Source organism: Cupressus sempervirens, chromosome 10, assembly GCF_028749045.1.
Source record: "Cupressus sempervirens isolate cs-2001-9-10 chromosome 10, ASM2874904v1, whole genome shotgun sequence".
Lineage (NCBI taxonomy): Eukaryota > Viridiplantae > Streptophyta > Pinopsida > Cupressales > Cupressaceae > Cupressus > Cupressus sempervirens.
In genome coordinates, this window is record NC_143127.1 from 319,809,465 (window position 1) to 319,816,550 (window position 7,086).

General features: G+C 30.2%; 1 pseudogene across 1 annotated transcript; it reads left to right on the forward strand.

Moving 5' to 3' along the window:
• Positions 1–3,835: 3,835 nt before the first annotated feature.
• LOC149533902 (cytochrome P450 750A1-like) lies at positions 3,836–5,773 on the forward strand (annotated as a pseudogene). The gene is made up of 2 exons (XR_016357180.1): positions 3,836–4,703; positions 5,144–5,773. The product of XR_016357180.1 is annotated as a cytochrome P450 750A1-like (transcript).
• The last annotated feature ends 1,313 nt before the right edge of the window (positions 5,774–7,086 follow it).

Here is a 7,086-nt window from a genome sequence, read left to right on the forward strand (position 1 = left end):
AAACTAATAGTTGAGAGCTTTAGGAAAAATTTGGGTTTCCTTTTTTTGTCATCTTTGAACATGTTCATCATCTCATAAACCCACTCATTCATGTCACCCAAATTGACCTGTACATGGAGATCTTGGATTTTTAGGACATCTAGGGTTTTCTTTTATGATCACAAATCTATATGTAGTTTTTCTATAGTAGTTGTAGTCTACAAATATTTTAGTAGCGAAGAATTTTTCATTGCACATTTTGAGGTTAGTATTTTTCCTTCTAATCATCTCATATCATAGATTATTTTGTATGCTTTAATTAGGCAAATTTCATCCATGTTTATTCTAGATCTAGCTCAACTTTGCCACTTAATCAGTTGGTTCAATTTATGTATTCACATTGCACATTTCATGAATATTTCATAAAAGAGGGTTTTCTCAAATGCTTCCTTAGTATAATTCAAACTAGTATTGGCATACATTCATCCTATTACATTTTGCTAATCTAAATTTCAAGTTGTGTTGATTTTTATGTTTGGAAGCCCCTCTTTCTCTTATATTGAATGGTTTAGTGTGAATATGTTTAGCTAATGAGTTCTCTCTTGTAGCTTACATTATTGTAATAATTGATTCCATTTACCCCTAAACTATCTCAAACAAGAATTCATAATCTTCATGGATTATTAGATTCATGTCCATCCATGAGGGTTTGAAAATCAACATGAATAGGTACATTTCATATTGCTTTTACATGCCTTTCTAATTTTTATTTCAACGTGAATAGATTTGAAACCAATGATATACATGGGATTGAGCACTATAGTTTTTGGTCTATCAAGGTATAGGTCGAATTCAACCTATACTTTAATGTATACATCGAATCAATCTCCATAATTTAATATCAAGTATAAATTTCTATGAAAATGACTTATTATCTAGCTTCAAATTTTAGGAGAAACATTAATAGGGAAGGAGTTGTAGCCAAGGTGGACAAGAGAGTGGTGGATTGGAACTAGAGGAAGGGAGATATGAATATTTGGGAAGTTTTGATATATTTTTTCCAAAATATTAACAAATAAGAATACAAGAAGAATCAATTTAATGAGCTAAAAAAAAAAGTTTCCATAGAGTATAATAAACATGAAACTCTTAATACATTAGAAAATATGAACCTAAACCAATCTCATCTAAATAAATAACTTGAAGACTTGGCCACCTAGAAAAATGTTATTCTAGAGAGGACTGCTTGGTCGATCAATTCTATTGAAGACAAGTTGGAGGAACAAAATGCTAAGAAAACCTAGTTACAACCAAGGGGAGATGATCTCTCCGGTGATCATCTCTAGTTGTTCTTCAATCTTTTCATTCTACCAAGATAAGCTAAAGGGTCTAAATAAAAATTAGATGTGCTCATTCCTCCTTGTGTAAAGGATTTGTGTTCTACTAGCCATTTAATTGGTCCTTTGGTTCTTCATCTAGCCTATTAGATTGGCTTATTTGTCATTGGTTTCATCATAATTGATTGTTATGGTTTTAGTGTATTTCCTTTCATTACTTAGTTGATTTTAGTGTTTGTAAATTTAATTTAATTTTTTTGTCTTTTTAAGACTTGATTTTATTTTGAAATAATGGGAATAGGCCCTCTCTCACTTAATTTAGTCAAAACAAACTATTTTTATTACTAAGATTAAAACATATTATAGTTTATTAATAAGGATTTTGTATTGTAGGGCTACTATCATTAATGATATGGTTATTCTTATAAAATGAGAATCAAATGATATGGAAGTTGTAGACTCTAAGTTTATTTTGTTATTTCTATATTAAATTTATGAAATTTATGCCTAAATAAATATTAAAAAATTAGAACTATTTGAGTAGTATAATTTTGTATTGTTATTTTAGTATAATCATTATGTTGTGTTTCAGTATTTTTAGTCTCTTCTAATGTAATGTTATTTATTTATGATTTCATGAAGATGTGATAAAAGAAACATTAAAAGTTATTTTACATAATAATCAAAATTTACATAATTGTTAAACTTTTTTAATTATGTCAACAAATTTTATTTCTACTATATTAAAGTACATTTCATTATTCTTCATTAAATTTTTTTTTTTAAAATCATAAAAATAAGATAATTAGAACATAAAATTTGTATGTTACATAGCTCACTATAATTTCAAGTTAGAATATGTAAATGTTTTTTCTATGAGCATCTCAAATCATATTTCCCTAAAATATTTACACTTTGAGATTCTAAGCTCTCTACAATATTCAATATATATATATATATATATATATATATATATATATATATATATATATATATATATATATATATATATATATATATATATATATATATATATATATATTTCCATAGTCATTGCATCTCCTTTAGGTGAAAAAGTTAGTTTATTTGTTGATCTAATTCCTCTACTCAAATACAAAGAACTTGTGGCTACTATTGGTATAAAATTTCCATGTTGTTAACCAAAAGAATCTAGATCACAAAAGTATGAAACTTAGAAAAATAGGATGAATAAGAACCAACCTAAGATCATTATTATATTTTTGAAATTTTTATATTGAAAAATACTATTTTGTACATTAGATATTAAAAGTATATCAATTTATTTTTATCTATTCATATAAAATTATACTATATATAAATTTGTATATAAATTTCTATGAGTGTAACTAGTACATCTTGTCTACATAAGTACTAGTAAAACACTATTTTCTATATAATCAAAGTAAGAAAATGAAATGAGATAAAATATTTTTGTTATGATTAAGTTTGATATTATAGATTCCACACCACTTTGGAATGTCTTTAAGAACATCATATCCATTCATAAAAAAAGATACAACTTCATCTATCTTCATCATCATCACAACTTGGTGTTCTTTCGTGTCCAATAGAAATAAATTGGACAAAAGATCTAGTTAGATCTAATGATGAAAACATTAAATATAGCTAATAAATAATAAATAATATAAAAACATGATTCTCTTTCTTAAATAATTTTTTTAAAAGACTTAGTTTCATTCACATCTAATGGAAAGAAATGGGACAAAAAGTAAAAAATATAATCAATAAGTAAGAATTTTAAAAGACTTGATTTGATTCATATCTAATGGAAAGAAATTCACAAAAAATGAAAGCTACTGGCTCAAACATCATGTAGTAAGGTTTGATTCCTAGACTAAAAGTGTTAAATAGTCAAAGTTACTCTTTCAAGCATGAGATGTCTAAAAGTGTTTGATTCAAAGATGAAAACAATTAATAAATATATATAGTAAATAAACAATAAATTTAAACTTGTGAATTTTCTTTCTGAAAGAAAACCACGTTTCATTCATGTTCAATGGTCGTTTCACGTGGGAAAGGGGTCGTTTCAGCGTGTTCAATGTTCCTTTCACGTTGGATAGTGGTCGTATGCTGTTGTTAAATGACGAGGTTTAATGTTGAGCATTAAAAACATGTACGCCATAATCAGTTAAATGGAGGAATTAAAAGGCGTGGAGCAACTATCATCTATACACATCTTTTCAATTGAATGGTCAAAGAAAAAATTGACATTTTATTGTAACACAAACTCAATCTCTAGTAAGTGGGGACAATGCAATGAGTTCATGTTTATTGTAATACATTGTAACACAAACTCAATCTCTAGTAAGCGGGGACAATGCAATGACTTCATGTTTATTGTAACACATTGTTACACAAACTCAATCTCTAATATGTCATGTTCTGATAATCGGAGGGCAGAAGTCGCAGCGATTCTTCTATATATAGAGAGGCTTCCCTCCCAATCAAAGCAAACCAGTACTCTGGATTAATCTTGGGTTTCCTTGACAATAGATTTCAATATGAGTGTTTCTGCAATAAGCATTGGAATCCTATTTTTCTCTCGGTTTCTCTCCCTTCTCACGAGGAAAAGCAAGGGGAGGTTTTCATCTTTGCCGGGGCCATCAGCGCTGCCCATCATAGGAAATCTCCACCAGATGGGAGCTCTCCCTCATCGCACTCTGCAGCGGATGGCTGAGAAACATGGGCCAATTATGTCTTTGAAGTTGGGTTCTCTTGATTTTGTGGTCGCCTCTTCGTCTGAGGTGACAAAATAGTTTCTGAAAACCCACGACTTGAATTTTTCAAACAGGGCGTCCTCGACGGCTAGCAAACACTTGCTTTACAATGGGAGGGCTCCCCACGGAGAATTCTGGCGAGACATAAGAAAAGTAACCGTAGTGGAGCTGCTGAATTCAAAGAAAATTGATTCGTTCGGGAAGGTGATGGAGGAAGAGGCGGTGGCGGTGGTGAGATCGATGTGGGAGAAGAGCGAGGAGGGGAGAGTGCGTTTAAATGTGACCGAGAGCGTTCCATCTTACGTGTCGGACACGACATGGCGGATGTTGACGGGCAGCACAAATAGCAATCTCCGATCCGGCGGTATGACGTTTGGAGAAATAGTAACGGAGGTTACTTATCTGCTGGGACCTGTGAATATTTGCGAGTTCTTTCCTTTTCTTGAGTGGGCTGAGGCAACGTATGAAGAATGTCCACCAGCTCATGGATGCAGTTTTTAACAAAATATTAGATGACCGTGCGGAGCGCAAGAGGAGCGGCGCAGAGGAAAGTGAGAGGCAGAAAGATTTGGTTGACGCGCTTGTCGACATGGAAATCACAGCAGAAGATAAGAGGGCAATCATTTTTGTAAGTTTAACTTTTCAGTTTTGCTAAAGTAAATAGGTCAGTGTGATGGTTTAAGCATCACACATTAGTGCTAAATTTCTATGTTCAAAGTGTTAAATAGGTAAAATAGATTTATTTTTCTAAGCTTAATTTCTTCCTTAACATGTGATGTTTAAGGGTGGTGGTGTTAGTGTACTTGAACTAGATGATTGAATTGGAAAATGCATATACATATTTTGCATTGCATACTTTTGATTATATCTATCGATGTATATAGTATATATTTATTCTTCAACAAATCTTTACAATGTCCGAGGTCATACTTTGCCATCAATCATTAGAAAGAGAGACATATATTGATTATTTCAAATATTTTAAAACTTGTGTGACCTAATTTATGTTAGTTATTGTGTCACATTTTTTTTTAATATATGCATTCATTTATATGACTGATTTTATAGGTAATGTTTGTTGGTTCAATAGATACATCAACAACTATACTTGAATGGGCAATGAGTGAATTATTGAGAAATCCAAATATGATGAAGAAATTACAAGAAGAAATTAATTCTATTGTAAAGGATGATGAGAAACTGACATATTCTCATATTTTAAGAATGAAATACTTGCATTCTATTGTGAAAGAAACATTAAGATTATACCCACGAGCTCCCTTGATTGTGCCACATGAATCTATAGAAGCTTGTATTGTGAATGGTCCTGATCATGACTACTACATACTAGCAAAAACAAGGCTTATAATGAATGCTTGGGCAATAGGAGGAGATCCGAGAGTATGGAAAGAACCTTTGTAATTTAGACCTAAGAGATTTATGGATAAAAGTCTCGACATAATCAAAGATTCAGAAACAAGCATGATTGCTTTTGGTGGGGGAAGGAGAGGTTGTCCTAGGTCTTCCATGGCAACTGCAGTTCCTCATGTTGCACTAGCACATATCTTTCACCACTTTGATTGGAGAACTAAAGGTGATATAGATATGAATGAAATTTATGGAACATCAATTCCTAGAAAAGAACACCTGTTTGGCATTCCAAGTTGGAGGTTAGCACCATCATCCATGAAAATATAGTTAGTATAAATGATATAGTACATATTCATTAAAATCATATATTTAGTAAATAATTACCCATCCTATTAAGATATGAAATTTTGTAATGTTTTACAACAGGTTACATATAATGTATGTAGTAGTCAAAAGGCTCCAAGGGTGGTTTAATTTCCATATCTTTGGTTTGTCCTTTAGTGGTTAATAAAAGATTTCTGTTCTTCTTTAAAAATTGGTTGCTTATTTTAAATTTTTATTCAATTCTTGTTCTTTGTCTTGATGTTATCTTTTAGTAGTGTTCTTATAATGTCCAAATAGAAATATACCTTTATAAGGTTTTTGGTACCTTAGAAACCATGTTACCTTTGATCAAGATCACACCATGAATTAAACTACTTGGAATAAAGGAGTATAGCATTATCACTATTTTATTAATATTCTATAGTTTTAATGCACAATAAATCATTTCTTTTAGCCAATAGTGGCATGTTGTGATGGTTAAGTTGTTGAGTTGTTATCCTTGCCGTCAAAGATCAAATATATTGGGGATGAGGTCTCCTATTTGTGGTCTCACTGGTTCATAGCTCTAGGTCAAAGCATTTACCCCTCTTTAAAAAAAAAAATCATTTCTTTTATATTATATACAAAATATAAAAATATCTAATTATTTTTTACGAGTTATGATTCAACACATATTAGAATTTTCTTTATAAATTGTTTGTAAGTTAAATTTATTTATTTATCACTTTGTAAAGAGCTTATATATCTTGATACTATTTAAAAAGCTCAAAAGTTATAGGATACCAGTATTTGTTGAAGAACATTAATCAAATTACTTGGTTGACATGCTTGTCAACATAAAATTTGTAGCAAATGATAGAAAGATAACGAGTTTCCTAAGTTAACTTTAATTTTGGGAGAGGTAAATAGATTAGCTTGATTAACATATATTCATTCGTAAAATGCATATGCACTTGTATTATGCATAGCATACATTTAATTATATGCATTAATTAATACAATCTAAATTTATGCTATAATGATTCAATAATTTAATACTCGCATTATTTTGTCAAATAGATATTATGATAATATTTACTAGCTCTCTTTCTCACATTTATTAATATTTGTAGCTTGTAAATTACTTTTACATTTGTATTAGAACTCATATATGGTAATTTGTGTCGTATGATATAGTTCTTTGCCAAAATTCAAAGGTTATAAATGTATTTACTCCACCTTTGTATTCTTATATTTTATGAGTTATTGAGGTATTAGATAGTAGCCAAAAAGATCGGCAAGATGACCCCAAATTACAAAAATTCTAAAGAATCACT